The 24024-nt window shown below is 55.5% G+C and overlaps 2 long non-coding RNA genes across 5 annotated transcripts; both read right to left on the bottom strand.

Moving 5' to 3' along the window:
- Positions 1-12758: 12758 nt before the first annotated feature.
- Positions 12759-17061, bottom strand: LOC125614901. Of its 2 annotated transcripts, XR_007345475.1 has the most exons (4): positions 16192-17061; positions 15377-15939; positions 14728-14849; positions 12759-13733 (listed from the first exon to the last, which is right to left on the bottom strand). It is a non-coding gene; the product is annotated as an uncharacterized LOC125614901 (long non-coding RNA). The 2 variants fall into 2 exon arrangements; XR_007345474.1 differs by having other exon boundaries at positions 12759-14849; positions 16192-17060.
- A 32-nt stretch (positions 17062-17093) lies between these two features.
- On the bottom strand, positions 17094-23918 carry LOC125614905. Of its 3 annotated transcripts, none has more exons than XR_007345481.1 (4): positions 20425-23918; positions 20169-20316; positions 17743-20066; positions 17094-17273 (listed from the first exon to the last, which is right to left on the bottom strand). It is a non-coding gene; the product is annotated as an uncharacterized LOC125614905 (long non-coding RNA). The 3 variants fall into 3 exon arrangements; XR_007345483.1 differs by having other exon boundaries at positions 17743-19603; positions 19931-20066; positions 20169-23918; XR_007345477.1 differs by having other exon boundaries at positions 20169-23918.
- Positions 23919-24024: the final 106 nt, after the last annotated feature.

Consider the following 24024-nt stretch of genomic DNA (forward strand, 5'->3'; position numbering starts at 1 on the left):
GCTTTGAAATAGCATGAAAGGGGCGATTGCTTCAATCTTCTTAGCTGTGCGCTAATAACAAAGCGAACGGGTAATTACATTTTCCTGGGTGATTTGCTGCTTGCAAAAGGACAACAGGTCTGCCCGGCTAATTGCTTCCTTGAAAAGAAATTTCCGAAAGCACAAACTTTGCCCTGGGATGGCACTTTGCGGCCCCACCAGTTGCCCAAGGCGAGAGGATGGGACACCTCCTAGTCACATCCTGAAACCCCACCGCTACACGCGCTGCCCGCAGCCCGCCCCCACCTGGAGTCGGCTTGCTGAGAAAGCTCTTCCCCCTCCATGGCCTTGCCACCAGACTCTCGAGGTCTCCCTCGACACTCCAGGTGAATCAGGTGGGAGGGAGGCTGCTCTGTCCGTGTTTCCTTCCGTTTTCACCTTTGGGGTCAAAGCAGCTCAGGTCTCTGCTCCCAGGAAAACAAACGGTCTAGAGAGTGAAAATCTCTGCAGGGTCAGAGCAGCCCCAGCAAGCCTGGGTGCTGGCTTTCTGCCCTCTGGGCCAGCCCGTGGCTCGTGACATCCTGGCCTCAGCAGCTGGGACCTCCAGCATCCTGTCCCTCCCTTGGGGTCAGGGCAGCCCCTGCTGTGTGCAGCCTCCCCAGATCCCTGAGGCTCACTGTGCCTCCTTCCTGTTCTGGGTCGTGGGGCTTTGCCTGGCTTCTCAAAGCGTGGCTCAGAGACAGCATCGTCCACCCCACCTGGGCATCTTGGCAACGCAGGTCTCAGGCCCTGCGCCAACATGAATGTGCTGAACAGGGCGTGCATTTTATCAAGCCTCCTGATGATTCCTGTGCACGTCGATCTCAGATGCACTGACCCACGGTGGGTGCAGCCTGTCCACCCTGTTGGACAGCCTTCCCTCGGCTCTCACTCACCTGCAGGCAGCTCCCTGGGCTCAGGGCTCAGAGCTTTGCTTCTCATGCCTGTAGTAGCACCTGGGCTGGGAGGAGCCAATGAAAATGTGGCCACTTGGGGTTTCTCTCACCCCCCCCACCTGGCCCAGAGGGGACCTTGGGAGCTGCCTCTATTACACAGGGTACCATAGAAACCACGCCTGCCATGGGCAGGAAGCACCTGCTCCTTCCGTGACCCCTGAGAGCCCAGGGCAGGGGGACACTCCATAACTACAGGTTGACTCCACAGGGATGGTCCTTGGCATCTGCAGCTCAAAGCAGGTAAATGCCTGTGGGTGGCAGTTCCAGGGGGGACTGACCTCAAGGGAGAGGACTTGGTGTCCCCAGTAAGGGTCATCCTGCCGGGCATCCTGCCACCCAGATCTCTTCCCCAAGTGCAGGCTTGTCAATGCTTTCATGGAAACACTCCTGGTTCTGACTTTATAAAGCCTGTCCCAAGGGTACGTCACCACCAACCAGTGACAACCAGTGACAGAAGGGGGAGGAGCAGCAGAGGGCCTCGTGTGGTCAGGCAGCTGTTTCAGCCCACCAGAGACTCCCTCAAGAGGACAAGGAGCAAAGGCATAAAGAAACTAAAGTGTTAAAAAGTCAAGCGGTCGTCCCAGCCAAGAAAACAGGCAGCAGGTGAGAGGCACCGGACGAGTGGGAGAAGATATCTTCCTACCGCATATCCGATAAGGGGTGAATATCCACAATATATAAAGAGCTTCTGTAACTCAATAGCAACAAAACAAATAAGTTAAAAGCAGGCAAAAGACTTGAACAGACATTTCCCCAAAGAAGACAGACAACTGGGCAACGGCTTTGTGAAAAGGTGTTCAGGATCATTGACCAGCAGGACGCGCAAACCAAAACTGCCGTGGGCTACCGCCTCCCGGCTGATGGAGTCACAGTCATTCAACAATAGCCATAGAGAGGCTGCTGGGGACGGGGAGAAAGTGGCAGACTGGGCCCTGTTGGTGGGGACATAAGATGACACAGCCACTTACGGAAAGCTGTCTGGGGTTCCTCAAAGAATTAAAAGTAGAACTACTGCATAGTCCAGAGATCTCACCTCCATTATTCATCCAGAACTGGAATCGGGATCTCTGTGCTCCTGTTTCCCCTGTGCAGGGTTCACACAGCCCCGAGACAGGAGCCACCTCAACATTCACTGCTGGATGGAGGGTAAGTGAACGTTTCATCATGTGGATGGAGTATTATTCACCCTTAAAAAAAGAAAACCCTGCCATACGGGACCACAGGGGTGAGGACTTTAAGGTAAGTGAAATAATTCAGTGGCAGAGGGGAAACGTTGCCTGCTCTGCTGTGTGAGGCAGCTCATGTGGTCAGACTCACAGAAGCAGAGAGCAGAGGGCAGTTGCAGGGATTGAAAAACAGGGAGCTGCTGTTTAGAGTGTAAAAAGCATCGGTTAAGAAAGATGAAGAAGTTTTAGAGCTCTGCCATGCAGCCAGTCTTTAAAAATTCCTCTGCAGAGCTGGGCGCGTGGCACACGCCTATGGTCCCAGCGGCTCAGGAGGCTGAGGCAGGAGGATCGAGAGTTCAAAGCCAGCCTCAGAGACTTAGTGAGACCCTGTCTCTAAATAAAATATTTTTAAAAGGGCTGGGGATGTGGCTCAGTCGTTGAGCACCCCTGGGTTCAATCCCTGGTACCAATAAATAAATAAATAAATTCTAACCCCCATGCGATGGTGTCAGGGTGGGGCCTTGGGGAGGTGGTTAGAGCAGACCTGACCCACTGACCCACTGACCCACTGTGTGCTCCGCCCTTGAGACCTGGATCAGTGTCCTTATGGAAAACCCTGAGGGACCTTGCTCTCCCCTTCTGCCCCATGAAGGCCCAGAGGGGACCTTCAGGAGGAATCTGCCTGCCACTTGACCTCGGATCAGTTACCCTACGGTGTTGGTCACGGCAGCCCCAAGGGACTCAGGCCGTGACCACGGGGTTGGACAGGGCTAACTGTGGTCGCCGTGGGAGGTGCCATGGGAGGAAGCGGGTGAAGGGCTCACAGGGCTCAGGAAGGCCAAGCTGCTTGGTGGGGCCCGTGGCCCAGGCTGCGGGAACTGTCTTTTGTGTCACATGATCTTTAGGTCGTCCCTGTCCTCCACCCTCCAGATGCGGGGAAGCCTTCCCCACCCAGGCCTGACCACCCGGAACCCCCAGGCGGTCGCGTTGGCATTGCTCCTCACAACGAAGCTCTGTCTTTGCCTCATTCTATCAACCTAAAATTATTTCAAAGTAAAGCAGCTTAAACAAAAAACTCAACTGAGGTTAAAGCTTTTGCAAACCAATGATGTCCCACGAGTCCCTGGGGGAGTCATGCCAATCATCAGCACTTTGTGGACACACAGGTCTGCCTACTGCTGCTCCTAGGGCCCCGCGCATCTGACTCTGACCCATCCACACCCACCGCTGGCCAGGCTGAATGGCCTGTCCTCTGCCCGTCTGCTGTAGGCAGTTGGACCCTAAGACATGAACCAATTTCAAATGTGAGGTTCAAAAGCCAGGCACAGCGGCACGTGCTTGTGGTTCCAGCAACGTGAGAGGCTGAGGCAGGAGGACCAGTCAAGTCCAGGAGTCCATGGTCAGCCTGGGCAGCTCAGTGAGAGCCTGTCTTTAAAGAATAAACAAACCAGTAAAACCAACAACACAAAGCGAGGGTCAAGCTAGGTGCCGCGGTGCACTCCTGTCATCCCAGCAACCTGGGAGGCTAAGGCAATGGGATGGCGAGTTTGAGGCCAGTCTGGGCAACCTAGCAGGACCCCATCTCAAAATAAATTCAAAAGAGCTGGAGACATAGCTCAGTGGAGAGCAACCCTGAGTTCAATCCCCAGGACTGCAAAAAAGAGGAAGTGAAGGGCCGAGGTGCACGAGGACTGTCCTCCACCAGTTCTGGTCCTCCCTGGTGAGGTGCAGCTGTGGCTCTCATAATGTGAGAACAACAACGCTTAATCAAAGCTTCATCCCTTTGCCTTTTAAAGCTCATTGTTAGGTCCCTAGCCTTCTAGGTACAAAAGGACCCTGGGGCCAGAGTGGACTTGCATTCAAATCTGACATAATCGGAACCTTCTATTAGCAACCCACTAGCACAGCAGCAGAGAGATCCTTACATAGAGATCCGCGAGCACTTCTAAGACTGACTGTTTTGTCAAAGTACCTAATTAAACAAATCGGGGCCTGACCATCCACTGGAATACACCTTACCCACTAAAACCAAGACTGAACTCGAGCTCCATCTGAATGAAGGTGTCCAAGGTTTATTACAGAGTGGAAAAGAACAAGTGTGGAGATTGTGAACATGGTGTGGCCCTCAGTGTGCAAAAATGGCAAAATAGAAGACACACGTGTTAGCTGTGTGTGCACGATCTCCAGCACGGTCAGGAGCCTGCCAGTCAGGGCGGCCTGAGAAGCAAGACCGAGCCGCAGGGTTGCAGGAGGCAGGGTCTCTTACTGCATGTTAGGGTCTGTAAACAAGTCAAGATGGCGCCTGGCATTTTGCCAGAGGGAGTGGTTTGTGAAGTCACGCCAGTGATCCGTTAAGTGTGGAGATTCCTTATTGGTTGACTGCTGTATCTAGTTTATGTTAATTAAGATAAGCTGTGTGGAATGTATATATACCCCTCCTGTCCTACAGTAAAGGGCTCCCACTCCTGCTGTATCAATGTACACAAGTTGTTCGTCACCCCCCGGTTATTTTGCTGCAGCCAGACTGCGGCAGATGGTGGCCCGTACCGGGAGCCCCGGGACACTCGGGGGTAAGTGACCAAAAAAAAAAGCTGCCCGTCCATAGATAGGACGGGAGCAAATCTGCTCGTCCCTAGGCAGACAGGGCGAGAGGAAAAATGACCATTTCGAGAAAATGGAGAAGATTGATACAGTATGTTTGTGTCTTGTTTTGTCTTGAAATGTTGTATTGTCTTTGTGATGAGAATATGGAAGGGGTGTTAAGTAAATTACTAAGGGAAGAAGGAACCCCAGTGGAACCAGGAATAGTTAGGGCATGTGTTGATGGAAGCCCAGGAACTCTGGTCAGAAAGAAGAAAGTTCAGAAAAAGAAGGATTATCAGGAAAAAAGTTGCAGCAAAAGGCTATTACTGAATACTTTTCGTTACTGGAGGGTGCGTGAATGGGCGCAGCAGCTGCCACGTGTGCGAGCCGGTCATGGCGCAGCAAGGACTTTCCAAGCAGTGGCAGCCGGCTCTTCCCCGCCCCCCCGCCTGGGGAGTGGGAGAGCCCAAATCCAAAACTGACCCGGAGGCACAGTCTCGCAGGCTCTTGCTCCCTGTGCCCAGAAGCAGTTTGAGTCCGGGACACTCCCCAGGGCCATCTGGGGCTGCCCAGGACGCTACAGCAGGCAGAAGACATTACGGTGTCCCTGATGTTTGGTCATTTTCAATGGCAATAACTAAGCTACAATGGTTCTCCCACACCTGGAAGCTAATGAATAATGAGAGCCATTAAGGCTTATTTCAAATGTAAAAAACCTTGAGATAATGTACTAAATTGTTCAGAAGGTTGTTTTCTTAGTGCCTGCTGGAATACTACAGGATTTTCTTTAGCCAGCATTGCCGGAGTTCCTGCCAGTGCCATTGAGGACGAGGGTGGAAGAATTTCCAGTGTTGCTGAAAACCTGAAAACCGGACGAAACTTCGGCTGAGAACCGGACAAGACTTCGGATCAAGCTAGCTGCCTGCAGAACTTACCTGGACTATGATTTACCTGGACTGTGAGTTAATCTATTGAGACACTGCTTTACCTGAACTGAGACAACAAACTGTAATCATCTACAACAAATTGTAACTCGGTATCTTTGCTAACGGTGTCATTGCTGGTATAATTTTTCCAAGGGCTTCTTGCATGGAGCCATCAATTGGCTTGGTATTGTGGCATTTTGTATTCTCCCCTTCTGTTGTAGCAGATTATTTATGGTGTTTGTGTAAAAACCACTATGGTCGTTATTTAAATTAAACAAAAGGGGGAAATGTTAGGGTCTGTAAACAAGTCAAGATGGTGCCTGGCATTTTGCCAGAGGGAGTGGTTTGTGAAGTCATGCCAGCGAGCCATTAAGTGTGGAGATTCCTTATTGGTTGACTGCTGTATCTAGTTTATGTTAATTAAGATAAGCTGTGTGAACTGTATATATACCCCTCCTGTCCTACAATAAATGGCTCCCACTCCTGCTGTATCAATGTACACAAGTTATTCGTCACCCCCCCATCCCCCCCCCCAGCCCCCCCCACACACACCCCCCACCCCCGGTTATTTTGCTGCAGCCGGACTGCGGCAACTGCAGACTCAGTGCGCTTCTGGATCTTTCTACTTACACGAACATTACTTTATTTTAAACGACCAATTAAGAATTCAACTTCCAGGTAATGGTGATCAGTATGGTAGTCTCATCACTTATTAGAAATCCGGGGGCCTCCGTTGTTATCTGTACCAGAACTAACTTTCTCAAATGAAATGAGTCCTCCCCGGGAGGTGACCTTCTCTGGCCAGTGGCCTCTTGAAATGCAGACAGGCCAGAAAAATAAATTCCAAATGGACACTTTGAATGAGCAGGATTGGAGGTGTGAATCTCTTCCCTGGGGGGAGCCCCCTGTTTCCCTCCCCCCACCTCACTGCATAGAGGGGCTCACCACACAATGCCCCAAAATGATCTGGTTTGTAAAACCTTTAAGAATCCGATACAATTTTTGAACAGGTAATGTACGTACAGCCCTTAAGTACAACCATGGTAGCAGGGGTGGGTCCTTGTAGTAGAGAACCTTAGCCCAAAACGGGGCTCAGAGGAGTACTGGCTGTTCCTTGGAGGAGTATGGGGGGTCCCAGATCCAGAAGCACCCCACTTTCCATCCACGAGACACGTTTCCTCAAAGCTGCAGGACTGAGGGGCCTCTGTGGCACTCGTGGGACCTCCCACCCACCCGAGAGACCTGCTCTCCCCTCGTAGGACCCCCTTCAGGTGGGGAGGGCTGTGGCAAACTTCTTAACTGTCGTGCACGGGCGTTGGCAGCAGGACATCCCTTGTGCCTGCCGCGTCAGAGAGCGCACATCATCCCTCGAGACCTGGGAGTGCCTCTGTATCCCTGGGGACACAGAGAGGGATGATGGCCAAAATGAAAACCATCAAGCCCCCTGACTACTGGGGTGGCCAGCTGAGCACTGAAATTCCTGCTCCCGGGACCCCTCGGTCCTGAGCCAATCCAACAGTCGTCCCCTCCACACTGTTACGAAACACAAGTCCAGCAAAGCATGACGCCCAGGAGGCTGAGAGGACAGCAGGGAGGACCAGCCTCTAACAAGGGTCCAGGGACCAAGAGGAATCGGCCCCAGTGCCCGTGTGTCCACCCACCCTGCAGCACAAACAGCCCCTGAGGGGAGGCCTCTGCAGCTGGGCCTCCACAGGATCCCCAGGGCCCTCACCAGCCCACAGCCTTGGGGCTGAGGACGGGCAGGTTGGGCAGCGGAGTGTGGGGGCTTTTCCTTCTCCAGGGTCGAGAGCTGGTGTCAGGGGAGAGTAGGAACCAAGAGTTCCACAGAAGCCACGCCTCACCCTTGGCCTGTGATATTAGCAAGCCTTAGATAGGACTCCTGAAGAGAGACCCTTAGATAAGACTCTCAAGAACCTTCAACAGACGGACACTCGGCTGCAGGGTCCACAGTTAGGTGGGGCTGGGGAAGCCAGTGCCCATCAGAGCAGTCAGAGGCTCGGACATCCTGCTCAGCCTGGCTCTGTCATCAGGAAGGGGTACAGGCTGTCAGTCATCAGGCAGGGGTACAGGCTGTCAGTCATCAGGCAGGGGTACAGGCTGTCAGTCATCAGGCAAGGGTACAGGCTGTCAATCAGGCAGGGTACAGGCTGTCAGTCATCAGGCAGGGGCACAGGCTGTCAGTCATCAGGCAGGGTACAGGCTGTCAGTCATCAGGCAGGGGTACAGGCTGTCAGTCATCAGGCAGGGGTACAAGCTGTCAGTCATCAGGCAGGGTAAAGGCTGTCAGTCATCAGGCAGGGGTATGGGCTATCAGTCGTCAGGCAGGGGTATGGGCTGTCAGTCGTCAGGCAGGGTACAGGCTGCCACCAGCAGGGGCACGGCAGGCAGAGATCCCCACTTGGATACAGCAGAGCTGGGTTGGAAAGCGCCAGGACCCTGGGCCCCTCTGGGAAGCACCACCTGCCGCAAGCTCAGAAGCCAGCTCAGCAGTTCTTTCAGGGAAAGAGACTTGGTCTCCGGGTAGTGTGGGTGGGTCTTGGGATTTCTTTCTGCAAGCAGGAAAGAATAAAGAGAAAAGAAAAAGGGTGAGGCTGTGGGGCTAGCGGCAAGGTCAAGGCAGAATAACCTGGTGGACACACGGGTTCTGAGTCCTGCTGCTCCTCGGCCGAGACACAGCCTCCACCCCAGGCTGGGGATTTTCAGGACGCCTTTGGGCAGGCTCCATGCAACGCAAGAGAAAGGGTCTCCGTGAAAAAGACCTCAAGACTGAAGGGGGAAAGACCAAGGGGGATTTGAGCTCTTGTGACCCTGGCGATTCTGAGAGACCAGGCCTGGGGCAGGGCCTCCCCCAGAGGAGCCACCCTGCCACACCTGGACGTCAGACTGCTGGCCCCCAGCACTATGTGAGGACACATGTCCAGTGTTTTAAGCCCCTGGTTTGTGGTGCTTGGACCCACGAGCCCAGAGCAAAGGTAAAGGGTCATGTGAGGAAGACCTGTGTGCAGAGGGCCAGGAGCCCGAGCACTGGCCATTGGTCATTCCGTTTCCTTCTGTCTCCTTCATGATGCTCCCCAGAGGGGCTCCCTGGGTGCCACGCCCACCAACCCCTTCCTGCTAGGTGGGGGACCCTGCCGCACCCCCACCCTGTTCTTTCCTCTGGCACTTCTGTGGTTTTCCTGGGCCTGGGCTATGGGGGTGATGCTGAAATCCACTTAGAAAGGGGGAAAATGGTCAATGCTGATGACATAAAATCTAGAGTTTGAAGGAGCAGAGACAAGGAAAGATAAGACCAAGTCCCAAGACCTGAGCTGAACTGTCGCCCTTGGGAGGCAAAGGTGGACGAAGGTGATAACTTAGTGTGAGTCTTGTTGGGTCGAGAACAAAGAGCCGGGGAGTCAAAGTCACCGGAGATTCTTTCAAAACAAAACTGAACACTACAACCAAGCAAGCCGCTCCCGAGCTGTCCATTAGGACTGCGGGCGCGAGTTCATCCCTAAATCAGTGCCCAGCAGGCTCCTCCCCTGGCCAGGAAGCAGGACAGGGGCCCAGCCCTCCTGCCAATCACTCTGAGAAGAACCAAAGAGAAACACGCAGAACTACGGCCTGAGCCCCTCACGACACGCAGCTCCCAGCACCACGAGCCCTGAAAGAAGACCTGCCCCCTCCTGCCATTCACTGTCCCCTTTGGGTTTGGTGCCCTCTGAAACCAACACCCATGGCTACAGGGCCACACTATCCCTCAACAACGGGTCCTCAGTCTCCGAGATCCAGCAGCAGGGCGGAGGCTAAAATGCCTCCCTGGTGACCCCAGCCTGGGCTTTCCTCCCCCAATTCTCAGCTCTCTGTTGCACAAACACCGCGGCTTGTCCTGAGAGGACGTCCTTCCAGAACTGGAAACCGCAGCAGCTAAGGAAGGACACTGGGAGCCGTGGGGCAGTGCAGGCGGAGGTCCCCGCGGATGAGAACAAGTGGGGAGCATGTGTGCAGGACCAGGCTGAGCTCACTCGGCCCACGGCGGGTCCCCAGCCGGCTCCACCGAACTCACAGATTCCCCCCAAATGCTGCCCCTGACCCAGGGAAAGTGCAGCCAAAGTCGTCACCCACAGCAAAGCAGTGAGCTCTAGGGAACAGAGGCCAGACAGGGCTCAGGAGGACGAGGGGAGGGGGAGCCCAGGAGGACGGACGGGGGGAGAGGGCTTGGCAAACTGAGAACTGAAGGTGACCCAGAGAGAAGCACAGACTCCGCCCAGCTGCAGAGGCAGGTGGGGGCCCAGGAGAGGAGGCCGCCAACCAGGTGACCCTCTAACGCCCTCAGCTCGGTTCTCCAACTGAGCAGATCGTGGAACCCCGTGTACCATAAAACGTTCACGAACAGGCCACTACGCCTGGTGACACAGAATGCAGGCGTTTTGAGCAACGCTGTTGGGCTCCTTGTGCTCACTCCGTGGGGATCTTGCCCGCCTCCCCGGGAGCACGGAGGGCGTCTGGAGAGACTTTGGTCATCATGACAGAGAAGGCGTCCAGTGTGAGGGGACCAAACTCCACAGCACATGAGGCAGCCCCTCCAACAGGAGTCCCCAGGCCCAATGTCAACTGTGCAACAGTTGATGGGGTGGGGGATGGGGGGGATTTGCAATTCTTCTGCAAAATCTACTGAGGTGGCTGATTCGAGTGTTCCCTCCGCAGCAGTGGCCTGGGGATTCCCTGTGGTAGGGACTGTAGAGGTCACAGTGATGGGGGAAGGGAGAAGAGCTGACGGGGCCTCAGAGCCCTGGGGCAAGCCCACCTGTCACTGGAGCAGGCTGACGGCCATCATCCTGTTGACTCAAGTTTCCTCTCAGCCGGCTGCAGAGGTGTGGGTCCCCAACAGGGAGAGCAGACACCCCAGCTGAGCGCGCCTTCCCCAGGTGGAGTGGCTGCCCTCCCCCTGAGAGGGTCCTCAGTACCCAATGGCTCCAGCTCCTCCAGGTGGCCCTACAGCGGGCATCGCCATCTCCCTCCTCTGCCGGCCCCCTTCTAGGACACAGCAAAAAACCTCACGCCAACTCCACCTCAATCCATTTCCTGCACTGCCCACCTTCAAAATGCCACCTGCTGCGGCTCCCCCAGGGGAGGTGACCTTGTCTCACGGTGTCCCTGAATGTCACCACCGAGGACACTGACTTCCGTCCCCATGCCCACGGCTGCCAGGCTTCTCCAGCATTGGCTCCAGCACCAGGCATTAAAGACTGCAGCTCCCCCTGCCCCGGGGGCTCTGGGTCCACCTCCTGTTCAACTCACAGCTGCCCTTTCCCTTCCTGAAAGGGACAAGTGGTCCCCTCACAAACAGGGCCCGACTGCGATACGTCCGCATCATGAAATTCTATGCAGCTGCTTATAAAATTGAGAGGCTGTGTGTGTCGAGGACTGTTCATGGCACAGGAGAAGCCCCGATGAGGACGTTCACTAAGGAAAAGCGGATGCGGTGTGATCCCAAGTTTGTAAAAACAGAGAACAAAAGAAAAGAAAAAAGAAGATCGTCCTATCTCCATACGGAAAGAGCATAGACGATTTGTTTAGTTCTTGGTGCTTTTCTTTATTTTCTCTATGAATACTTATTTCTTGGATAATATGCAATTGAAAGCTGCTTTAAAAAGAAAGTGTATGTCCTCTCTTCAGGCTCAGAGCAATGATGTTCTTACGAGGGACACCCCACACCTGAAGCCACCAGCCGTCTTCTACCCTACTTGTTACAGAGAACCCACACAAATGGGCCCACAAAGGACATTTTCAGGGGACTTCTTTCTAGTCATGGGGGGAGGGGCAGAAGGGGCACTAGGGAGCCATAGAGTGTTTCATTGTCACTGGGACAGAGATATAAAGAATGGCTTTGATGGCACAAACCTGTCTTGACCACACAGCAGTGGCATGCTTTCAACCAGACGCCTTCTGTCCCACAACCTCTGACACCGACAGAATCTTCCAGAACCCAGCTGGACCTGCCACATGCTTCCCAGACCCAGGAGCCTGTCTTTGGAGCTGAAGCCAGAGCTCAGTGGGTTGGGGGTTGGAACGTGTATGGTTGTCCCAGTTGGTGGGCACCTCTGAAAGCAGCTGCCGGGCTGGGGGGGGGCGGTGCCTGCCTTGTGCAAGGAAGACTTCCCGGAGAGAGAGGAAAGAGCTGTGGGGCCACCCCGTGGCAGCCCCACATCTGGCCTGGTCAGCCAGAGGAACCGTGTGCAGTGTCCACCGCCTTCCTCACACATCAGAGTGTGCCCAAGGGGCAGGCGGGTGGGACTCACCTGAGGCAGGTGGGAGGTGGAAGATTCCATTCCTAGGGGCCTTTCCACCCGCCTCAGTCACACCCATTTCTTGAGCACGCACAGGTGTGGAACACTGTGACACCCACACGTGGCCTTTCTGCAGAGCAGCAGTTCTCAGGTGGCAACAGCATGGGCGTCACCGGGGGCTCTGGGTGAAACACCGGCACTAGCCCTCCTCCAGTTTCTGACTCAGTGGGTCTGCAGGGGGCCCCACGGCTGCATTTCTAGCAAGTCCCCAGGCAAGGCTGCCATTGCTGGCCAGGGGACCCCGCTTTGAGAATCCTTGAAGAAACAATAAGAAGAGACGCAGTGCCAGGGATGGCAGGACATGGGCGCTGCCCTCCAGACGTGGGGCCGCCTGCCTGGGCTGGTGTGAGCGGAAGGCAAACTGCTCTCCCCGTAAGCTGGTGTCTGGGTGGAGGGAGAGGAGCAGGGTCCGTCCTGCCCTTTGTTTCTCGGGGACCTCTGTGTCCAGGGACAGAGTGGTCTCCCAGCCAGCTCCCAGGAGGCAAGGGACGCATTGGGATTCAGCTGGCTGACGAACACCTGGAGGTTCTGAGATTGTGCTGAGGTCCCACTCGGGGATTTTGCCTGGGGAGTTTATCACGTTAAGTCAGAGGAGTAGGTAAAGAGGTGGCTGCGTCTGGTGGGGGAGGTGCGGGATCCGTGAAGGTTGGTGAATTATTCACACATCTCTTTCCACGAGAATGCGGCTCACCCTCCACTCAAGAATGCTGATCAACACTCTGAGATTTTTTTTTCATCCATTTTTAAAGGAGGCGAAAGGAAAGAATATAATAACATTTAATTAAGAAATTAAGCCATCTCCTTCCTAAATATTCGGTTCTGCGTTTATTGCCTCCAGGAAGGGGGAGGGGAGAGTCCAACCACTGCAGGGAAATGGTTTCCATCATCTGCAAAATCCGATGCCCAAAATAGCCCCACGGTTGCCCTGGCAACTAGCATTTGCTCCCCCTCCCCCTCCCCCTTCCTTTGCATATTGCCGCATATTTCTATCATCTCTTTCCAGGCACAGTTCATAAACACGACGGCATAATAAAGAATGTTATCACCAATGACTTACAGCCCAGCTGCGCCCGGCAAGATAGGAAGTGGTAAGCGAATACAATTTCATGCAGTGAGGGCAACAGATTGATTGGGTGCCCTTCAAATGTGATGCCACTTCTTTCAGTCAGTCCAAATTCAGAAATAAAGTTGGTCTCGCCCTTCTCTGGCTGCCCTAGACAATGCACGCAGGGATAATGCCCGGGAGTCTCATTAGGGCTGGAAGGAGACAGGGATCATGCAATAGACTCCCAGCGCTCTCCCTGGCCTCCCTCCTCCCCCTTGTCAAAGGGCCGAGGCCGGGGTGTGGGCTTTTTGAATTAATTATCCTCTCTTCCCAAGGATGGTTTTGGTTCCTGTGGCCAGGGGCAGGGGGGGCGGGGGGGGGCCGCCCGCTCTGGATGAAGGTCCCCAGAGACTTTGCACATCTGTTTCCAGCTCCTCGAGTTTGGGGGGTGGGGTGGGGTTGCTCTTTGCTGGTAATGTCAGGATCGAGGGCCCTCAGCACAACCCTGGAGAGCCACTTCTGTCCAGAGAGGTTTCTCTGAGGCTGTGAGGAGGGGAAGGGCTTCTCCCGTCCCCGAGGTTTATACAAGTCCTTCATGAATCCACTTCTCTGTCCTTGTTCCAGATGGGGCCAGAGCTGAGGGTTGTGCTTACAAAGATACGAGTGGCTGCCCTTGGGGGAGGGTGGACCTGTCCAGAGGAGGGAGGAGTCCCTGGCTGGGGGGTCCCGCGACCTCCTGAGGCAAGGACAAGGAGTCCAATCTCACCTCCCCTGCAGGAGCCTGTTGGGCCCTCCCTGGGTGGTGCAGGGACCATACACTAGGCACCCTGGTTCTCCGGATCTGGTGGACTACACAAGCCAGGGGCCCCTGCTCTGCCCTCCACCACCTGTCCCACGCGTGTCCCTCCCAGGCCACTCTCAGCCAAATTAGACTGCCCACCTGAGCTCAGGTATGTCAGTGGCTGCCCCCCAACTCAGGGGAGTGTGGATGGAGGACAGAGGAGCCCCCGAGGCACAGAAGAGGATTGAGGAGGCTGCAGCTTGGGGTGGGGAGGGGGGTCAGGCATCAGGTAGGTCAGGGGCCACAGGGGCCAGTGGTTGGTCACAGCCTCCTGGGCCAGTCTGGCACCGTGCACAGAAGACACAGCACATCTGTCAGTGGCAGGAGAGACCAGACTGTGCCCTCGGGTGAGCTGCCCACTGTCTAGCCCAGGAAGAGCCACTCGCCACACCTGGGCTGTCCCTGATCTTCCTCCAGGACCGGGACTGGCCCTCCAGGGGCCTGCCGGGAGGGGAGGAGCTGGCGGACATGCCACCATCCAGGGTCACCTCCAGGTTGCGGGCCAGGATGCTGGACAGGAGGTGGTGTGGGGTGGGGTGGCAGGGGAGGAGTTGTGCGTGGCTCACCCTTCCTGTCACCCTGGGGTTCTTGCTCTTCTGTGATTCCCAAGGCAGCTCCCCGGGGGAGTTTGGCCACTACCCTACTCTGTCCCCCAAACCATTATTCCTGAGCTGTAGGAGGCCAGAGGAGAGCCCCATCTTTACCCACCACAGCAGCCCCGAGTCGCCCGCTGGGAGCCCAGTGCCCAGGCGCTACCTGGATTTTATACGTGCCTGGGCCACAGTGGAAGTCAGGGTTCCAGATGGCATTTAGCACACCCACAGTGTCGCCCACCACTCTACCTGGTTCCAGGACGTTTCTCATCACCAAGGAAGCTGCTTCCGTTTGACTGTGAGTGTCCCCCGAAGGCCCATGTGCAACAGGCTTGGTCCCCAGGGTGGCTCCTTTGGGGGTCACTGTGGGCCTAAAGGTAGAGGGGCCTTGTGGGAAGTACTGAGGTCACTGGGGGCATGACCTTGAAGAGGATCTGGGGACCCCAGCCTCATCCTCCTCCTTTGCATCCTGACCATGAGGTCAGGCCCACGAAACACTCCCCACCATTGCTCACGGGCGACCCAACAGAGGCCTAAAAGTCATGGGCCCATTCCATCCTAGACTGGAACCTCTACAACCAAGAGCCAAAATAAACCTTTTCTCTTCATAAGTTAATTATCTCAGATATTTTGTTATAGTGATGGACCACTGACTAATACAGGAACCCTGTGCTTAGCAAGCAGCTGTTCCCCAGTCTCCCCTCCTCCTACTGGTGGGCAACAATTAATCTGCCTTCCATATCTATGGATTTCTCTGTTCTAGATACTTCATATGAATGAAGTCATCCATACGTGACTAGTTTCTTTCATTTAGCTTAATGCTGTTGAGATTCATCCACATTTAAGTATCCCTACTTTATTCCTTTTCATGGCTAAACAGTATTCCATTATTACATACCAGTATTTGTCTTTCCACTTATCCAGACAGTGGGGTTCTTTGCAGCTTTGGGCTCTGATGAATACTGCGGCTATGAACACTCACGGACAAGTATTTTTTTTTTTTCCAATTCTTTGGTGTAGGTACCATGGAGTGGAATTGCTGAGTCACAAAAGTAATTTTATATTTATATTGAGGAACCACTGGACGGCTTTCCATTTGGGTTGCAGCACTCGACACTCCTACCAGGAATGCGCAGGGTGTCGATTTCTCCATGTCCCCGCCGCACTTGCCGCCCTCTGTCTGGGTCTGCCCATCGCAGCAGGTGTGAAGTGGATCTCCTGGTGGTTTAATTTGCATTCCCCTAGTGACAAGCAAGCTGGGGGTCTTTCCACGATCGTTGGCCGCAACTCAAATGTGACCAGGCAACATAGTCACACGTAACATGACGGGTTCATTTTGACATGACCACACACGCGTGGATGGTTTGCTCCATTTAAGTCCCCAGTGCTTTCTCCTTCCTCCCTCGTCCTTCTGCCTGTCTGCCCCTCTCTACTCTTCTGTCTTCTTTCCATTCACTTATTCTATAGACACACATAAAGGTGGGTTCGCTGTGGTACATTCACGTGTGTTCACAGCATGACTTTGCACACTGCGTTCCGAAGTTCCTGCCTGTCTCCACCCTGCCTCCCCCACTCCAGTCCCCTTCCACTCGTCTCCGGGTATTTTCAGGGGACCCCCCACCCCTCCCCTTGCTCCCTTGCTTTGCTCTGGCTTTTGCACAGGAGGGAACCCATCCAGCCCTTGACTCTCTGGGGCCCACTTCGTCCACTCACATGATGTTCTCATCCTGTATCTGGAAGACGCAAGACTCCACCAGAAGACACCTGATAAACAAGTTCTGCAGAGGACAGGATCCAAGGTGAACGTACACAGACCCCTAGCTTTCCCAGACTCCAGTAGTGATTCTGCTGAGAAAGGAATCAGAAAACCTGTCCGGCTCATAAGTAATCTCAAAAACAAAACAAACAAAACAAACCAGAAACAACTTAGGAGTAAGTCTAATCAAGGAGGTGAAAGACCTCTACAGGGAAAACTAAGGAAGAAATCGAAGAAGACCTCAGAAGATGGGAAGAGCTCCCATGTTCATGGACAGGGAGACTCAGTATTGTTAAAATGGCCACGCCACCAAGAGTGCTGTGCGGACTCAGTGCACTCCCCATCAAAGTAGAACTAGGAAGAGCAGTTCTGGAACTCATTTGGAAAAATGAAAGACCTAGAAGAGCCAAAGCAATACTCAGCAAAAAGAGCAACGCTGGAGGATCCCAAAGCAGATCTCAGAGTTTACTTCAGAGCCATAGTAACAAAGGCCACAGGGCACTGGCACCAAGACAGACATGAAGACCAGTGGGACAGAATAGGAGACACAGAGACAGGTCCACACGGTCACGGCCATCTGATACTCGACAAGGTGCCAAAAATAACATACACTGGAAGAAACAGCCTTTTAACAAATGGAGTTGGAAAAGCTGGATATCCATATCTAGAAGGATGGAACCGGGTCCCTATCTCTCACCCTGCCCAAAATTCAAATCAAAATGGATCCAAGACCTGGGAGTCAGGCAGAAACTTTGCAGCTGCTAGAAGGAAACATAGACTCAACACTCCAACGGATGGGCTGGTGCAGGCGCTCACGGGAGGAGAGCTTTGTCCGCCTCTGCTCCGACAGGGACCTAACAGCAGAATGCACGGCGGCGAGCTCCCAGAGCCACTTCTCCTGCTCCTCCTGGCCAATAAGGGAGCCATCCACACAGATCTCCATTCCCAGGACCAGGCACTGCCCACTGGACCCTGGGACACTGTGGCTTGGGACAGGATCCCTCGGAGACAGGGTTTCCACCTCTTCTCTTAGACGTTCCTGGTTGTAGAAGACCAAAAGGCTTCAGAAAAGATTAGCATTCTCCACCATTCCAGGGAGAGCACCTCAAATGTCCCTCTAAGGGGAAAGGGGGGCACATCTGCACCCACCACACCCATTTCCTCCACGCCAAATAAGGTGGGGGAGGGGTTTCTTCCCGCTCTTCGCACACAGGAGGTTAGTGAAGTGTCTGGAGGACACTTCCAAGAAAAGCAAAACAAAATCAACTTCACAGACAATGAGGGTCTTTGTAGGACAAAAATCCACCATTATTTTTTCCCTCTCCGAAAACCTTTACACCCTGACGCCATCAAACATCTCAATGGGCCATCAGATGATCAGGTCTCATAATCTATGGGACCATTAAATGCAGGAAAATCTGCGGAGAAGTGACACGGTGACTCTGCCCCTCCCCACCCCTGGTGCCTTGGCGGCTCCCTGTGTTTGTCATCGCAGGTCAGACACCCACTTCCTCTTTGTCACTCTGCAACGTGACAAACGTCCCTGCACCCGACTCGGTCTCATCAGTCTGTAAGCTTGAGGGTTGTCATCCTTTGTCCTGCAGAAGAGCCTTCAGGGGACAGGGACACTGCACAAGATTCCCCTCGGGGTTGGAGGGGGCGCTGAGCAAGGAACTGTGGCCCCACGAGAACAGGGGTCACGGTGGCCGCCCAGCCGCCTCCCTACACTGAGTTGGCTGTTATAATAGAAGGGCCATTCCACATGGCCACCTCGTCCCTCCTGCAACTGCAAGCACCGTCTCCTACAGCCTCAGGGCACAGAGATCCTCCCCTGAACCCCCCCAGTGCCTTGCTGGTCCTCCTCTTCTGTGGTACCTGGTGTTGTACTGGTCAGGAGTGGACCAAGGGGTCAGCCTGGGCACCCTCTCCTCCTCCTTGTGCCCCCACCTCAGCACCAGGAGAGCAGAAACAGCAGCCAAGTGGCTGGAAGGGCCACGCTGTCACACAGGACACACGTCACCAGTGCTGTACCAGAGGAACGGCATCTTGGGGAGGAAGGATGATGGCTCTCCCTGGTTCAGGGGACTGGGAAGGTCCTCATGGAGGACTGACGTTTGCAGAGAGCCTCTGGGGACCTGGAGGGCTGCTGCGGCCCTGAAGGCAGGGTGGGGCAGGGCTGCGGGGGAGGCCAGCTGGAGCGAGGGCAGGAAGTGGGCGAACTGCTGCCGGGGCTCAGGGGGCCATCTCTCAGGCCTGGGGAAGGGATGGGGGACAATGGAAAGGAAGGGGAGGCTCCGGGGAAGGCCAGGCCCCGACCCAGGCCCGGGGGCTGTGCTTCCTTCTGCCTCCCCCAGACCTGGCCCGGGTGAGCCGGGCATGGCTCCTGAGGCCCTGGGGCTGAGGTTAGTGGCAGGCCAGTGTCCCCTGCTCCGCCCCAGGAGGTGTTGCCCCACGAGCCCCAGCACCTCTCTGCTGACTCTGGTCCCCAGATCCTGGGCTGTGCTCCCTCCCCAGGGTCACACCTACTCACCCCCGCCACCCTGGCGGACACGGCTTAGCCTGCCCAGCCCTGAGGTGGCTGCCGGCTCCTGCTGTCACCTGGGCCGTTTCCGCCTCACTGCAGCCCATTCCCCGGGCGGCAGGTGGGGTGGGTGCTGGGTTGGCTCAGCCCAGTTTGAGACAGCCCATTGGCACAGCCCACCCTGGCTCCAAGGTCAGCAGAGTGCCCTTGAAATTGGCCACAGCGGGAGTATTTTCATCATGGGCATGAGGAAACGAGGCCATCAGGACTGCCCCAGGGGGCCAGCTGTGGGACACTCAGCAGCCCACCTCTGCACCACGGTGCAGGACTCCATCGCGTCTGAGGTTCCCCTCTGTGCCTTGCTCTGGGTGGGTACAGCTGCTGCATTGGCACAGCAAGGGACAGCTGAAGAGCAGCAGAGACCTATGGTGTGAATACGGGCAGTGTCCCCAGGCTTTGTGTTTTAAAGACTTGGTCCCCAGGGTAGACCTGCTGGAGATGCTGTGGGCCTGGTGGGAGGTCCTCGGGTCACTGGGGACGTAGCCTCCAGGGGACCTAGGGGACCGTGGGTGGAGAGGGCATTCTCTCCAACGTGCACGGCCACCCTCACCAGAGGCCCAAAGCAAGGGGTCCCCTGACCTCCAAAACAGTGAGCTCAAGAACCCTCCTTGTCTTCCCAAGAAGCCGGCCTCCAGTATCTCCTCACAGTCGCGTGAAGCTGACTCATGCCGACCCTCAGGCTGGGGTCCGCCTTCTGATCAGCCTACATCAACAGCTTCCGAGAGATGCACCGCCTGGCGCTCTCCACATTGGCATCACGGTTCCGTCTTTGACAATATCACAAGTCCCTGCAAAGCAGAGGTTGCCACAGTGTCACTAACTGCCACTTCACCTTTCTGCACTCTCCACAGAGGGAGGAGGAAGCTCCACACAGGTGCTCCTCCTCTCCTCCTTGGTGCGTGTGAAGCCCCTGGGGAAATGCTTACAAGAACTGCTGCTCAGACCTGCCCTGGGAGGCTGAGAATCCACACTGGCTCCCAGGCAGGGGCTCAGACCTGCCCTGGGACAATCAAAGCCAGACCAACACGTCCCACCCCTCACGTGTCAGGAGGACGGTGTCACCAGGAGCCAGTTGACTGTCCATGGGACGCCAGCATTTCTGGTGTCCCACAGACCCGTGGTTTCCGTGACCTCTTCCAGCCAGCTGTTCCATGAGGTGGAGACCAATTGCCACATGTCCTTGGGATGCCACTAGCCACGGGCAGGGCTTCATAAGGACTTCTCAGCTCCCCGCAATCCATATGTAAAACACTTGGGAAGAACAAATAATTCCCACACAAACAGCAAAAGGAGAGGCAATTTTCATCAACAGAGACCCCATAAATCTTTATATATTTTATGAATCTCACTTACGTTTCTCGTCTGACTCGTGCATAAAACTTCTTGAGATTTATACAAGCCAACTGCATCCGTCATCCCCTTCCCGCGTGGGCTCTATATCTTGATGACCTTTTAGAAGCCAATGACGGCTTTTCTGTTGTTATCCATAATTGGAAAAGCACTGGAGATAAGAAAATTTATGGCGCCAAATGATCTACCTGAGCAAAGCCATAAAGAATAGCGGGTCTCTAAAAGAGGGCGGCGGGAAGGTACTGGCCTGTTTATCAACCTTATCTCCATCAGCCAGGGGCCTCTGTAGCTCGCTCAGGCCGACTCCCGGAACCCGCCGGTGGCCCACCGGAGGCTGTGCCGGCCTCTGTGGCTTCAGGGCCGCCTAGGATCAGCCTTCTCCGTGGATGAAGGTCAAGGAGGCGCTGTCCTCCCCTGCCCAAGAGCACTCCTGGTTTCACGCGGACAGACCAAGCTTCAGTGGAGTCCGGGATGGGCAAGGACGGGAAGATAGATGGGGTCCCGGGGCACTTCCTCAGTCCCTCCAGCCCCCATGGCTTACTGAGGGCCTACTGGGTGCCAGGTGCTGGTCAGCAGGCTGCGGATACCGCAGTGAAGAGAGTAAAGGAAACGTCCTACCACAGTGCCGTTTATGTGGGGTTGGACCTGAGTCACAGTCCTGTGTCCAGCCACAGGAAGGAGCCAAAATGACCCTGCGTGGCCAGAAGAGGACCAGTCAGTCCTCCTCCCTCTGACTGGCCTTGTGGAACCTGACTACCCACCACGCAGGGATGATGAGCTGACAGAATTCACGGTGTTAATCCTGGCCACCAGGAGAGCATGAGCATATCAACCAGCAGAATTAAGCACCACTGATGTACGTATGCGGAGCTTTAACTCCTGAGCACGCCTTCTAGGTCTCTAAGGAGCTCATAGTTGGTGGCTCATGGCCACCTGGGGGCAAACATTCTGTCCCTGAGCTAGAACAGGGGTGGGGGTGGGGGGAGTACCTTGCTCCTGGAACTACACCTCTCAGGGTGGACAGCAGAGCTCAGAGGCCTGAGGGGCTCCCATCCAGAGCACCACCTCTTCCTGGCTGAGCCAGGAGACCAAGCACCTCATTCCCCTGGGCCTCCAATTTCCACAAGTGGAGAGGGTGGCCAGTGAGGAACCCCAGACAGCAGCGGAGGGAAGGGGTACCGGAGACCAAGACCCACAGCAGGCAACAGGAGGAGCCCAGAGCCCACCACTCAGCCCGGGCCGTGGCTCCCTCCTCCGCCCTGGCCACCACACATCTGTGCCTGAGAGCACTTCGCATGGACGGGTGATTCCTGATGCCCGACTTGCCAGCCTACATTTGGGAGCCTCACGGGCTTCTCATGGACCAACAGTGCCCCAAAAGAGCAGACGGGCAAAGTGAGTTATTAACGACGGGTTGTGGTTCTGAGCTGGCCAGTGGCCAGTCCCTGGGGCCATTTCAGAGGCTTCCTCCGGGGTACCTGGAGGAACCCCAGAGGCCTGTGGTGTGTGTGCACACATTCACAGAAGGGGCCCTTGTGCCCAAGGGGCACGACCCGCCTAAGCCAGGGCTGCTGCTCCCCAGCTACCTTTCTCAGGGAGACTCCAGGCTTCCTCTGCCCTGGGAACACAGCCTGAGGGACCCCAACTCCCACCTGGACTCCATGTCACCTGACAGGGCACAGCATGAAGGCAATACGTCCTAGGCATGGAAGAAATGATCTTGCAGTGAAGAGCCCTGTGGCAGACCTCAGACCTCCGTCCGCAGAAAGGCTTCTGGGAGGCCGGCCCTGGCTGGCGTCTGGGTGCACAGATTTCAGAAGGGTTACCCCAGACCTTACTGACGGGGACTCACTGCGCCTAGACCCTTTGTGCCAAGGTTTGTGATCCCCCACTTTCCACCTAGAATCCAAGTGCATGCTCCATGCCAAGCCCTTCATTCCATTATCTCAACCGGCCCGCGCCAGTCCTGGGAGGGTGCTGCTGTCACCCCATTTTACAGAAGGGGAAAGTGGAACCAGGGAGCCCGGGTCAGACAGGGGCTTAGACATAGAGGTCAGAGGCGTGTAGGCAGAAGATGCCTGTGACCAGAGCCCAGTGAGAAGGTTAGGTGTACCATTCAGAGGAAGGAAATTCTGATGCACACGTGGATTGACCCTGGGAGACACGATGCCAAGGGGCACGAGCGAGTCACAACAGGACAAACGCTAGCTACGTGGCCTCACTCACAGGAGGTCCCTAGAGCAATCAAATTCATAGAGAAGGAAAGTAGAGTGGGGTCCCAAGGGCTGGGGGAGGGCAGTTGGTGTTTAATGAGGACACTTTGGGAAGATAAAAATATTTCAGAGATAGATGGTGGTGATGTTGGTACACACTGCAGGTGTATTCAATGCCACCGAACTATCCACTTAAAGATGGTCAAAATGGTGAGTTTTACATTGTGTATATTTTACTACAACTTAAAAGAAACAAAACTTCAGGAATTGGGAGTGTAGCTTGGTGGCACAATGCTTGCCTAGCATGTTCAAGGCCCTGGGCTTGATCCCCAGCACAAAAATTTTTTTAAATTTAATTAAAAATATTTTTTCATCACATCAGTCACTCCCGCTTAGCCCCGCCCACATGCCATCCCCTGGCCCCTGGAAGGAGATCCCAGCTTTTTCTGCTGGGGCACAAAGCCCTGCAACCTGATCTGGCCCTGCTGCCATCTCCCCTCTGCCACCCATGTCATCTTCTCTGTCCCTTGAACATGACAAACTTGTACCACCTCGAGTCTTTGCACCTGCTGTCCCTCTGTCTGGAAATTTCTTTAGTTCATTCTTCAGACTTGCTGGCTCCTCCTTGTCATTCAAATTTCTTTTTAAATGTCACTTGCTCAGAAGGCCCTGCCTGGCCACCCTATATAAAGTGGGGTCCCCTCCTCTAGCTCATCACCCTGATTCAGCCTGCAGAGAGCACACACACCCAATCTTCTTCCTGCTGTTCATTTCTTTTCTGTCTTTTGAACAAACTGTCCAAAAGAAGAGGAACCTAGCCCTGTGGACAGAGTGTGGCACACAGTAGCCCCCCCACCCTTCTCGGGGAGAGGGGCTGGAAGGAAAGAAGGTGCTCAGCAGTCACAGACCTTCACAGGGCCCCCTGCAGGGAGGTGACCTGGAGAGGAGACAGGGAGCTGCTGTGCAGCCCCACACAGCCCCCATCCTGCAGCAGCTCTGGAGCTGGGGGGCCCTGGAGTTGCCCCAGGGGAGACAAGGCAACCAGGCTTCACCCACCGAGTCTGCCGGGCATGGGGAATACAGGCAGCTGGCAAAGGCGGGTGACTCTGGGGAGGCTGGTTTCTCCAGCTGAAGGCAAGTTCAAGGAGGACTCAGGAGAGAGCCCAGCAGGAGAGGAGCTCCCAGAACTGGGGAGGGGGCTCTGGGGGACCACCGCCCACCAGGGCGGGGACAGCCTCTACCCAAACACTCCTGCTGCAGACGCTTTCTCCCTGAGGCAGGAAACGCAGAGGGGAGCGGGAGAGGTTAGACCCAGGCGGGCGCCTTCCCCAGCCGGCCCCAGCGCGCTCCCCGGAGGACACGGACCTGGACCTGAGCCCGCCCCCAGCATGCCAGGATGCTTCCAGAGCCCTGCCCCGCTCTCCTAGGCTGCCTGCTGCCCTCCACCCACGAAGGCCCTAGACAGGCTCTTCCAGGGGCCGCCTCGCCCCGCTCCCCTCCCCAGGGTGGGCATCTCCGCGTCGGGTCTGGCGCTCCTGGGGGCGGGGTCTGCGGGGAAGGGGCGGAGGGATGCGCGGGCAGCTCGGGGCCTGACCTTCCCGCGGGGCATGCGCGCACGTGCGCGTGTCAGCGGGAGGCTGCGGAGC

This window comes from Marmota marmota, unplaced genomic scaffold (assembly GCF_001458135.2).
Source record: "Marmota marmota marmota unplaced genomic scaffold, marMar, whole genome shotgun sequence".
Taxonomy (NCBI): Eukaryota; Metazoa; Chordata; class Mammalia; order Rodentia; family Sciuridae; genus Marmota; species Marmota marmota.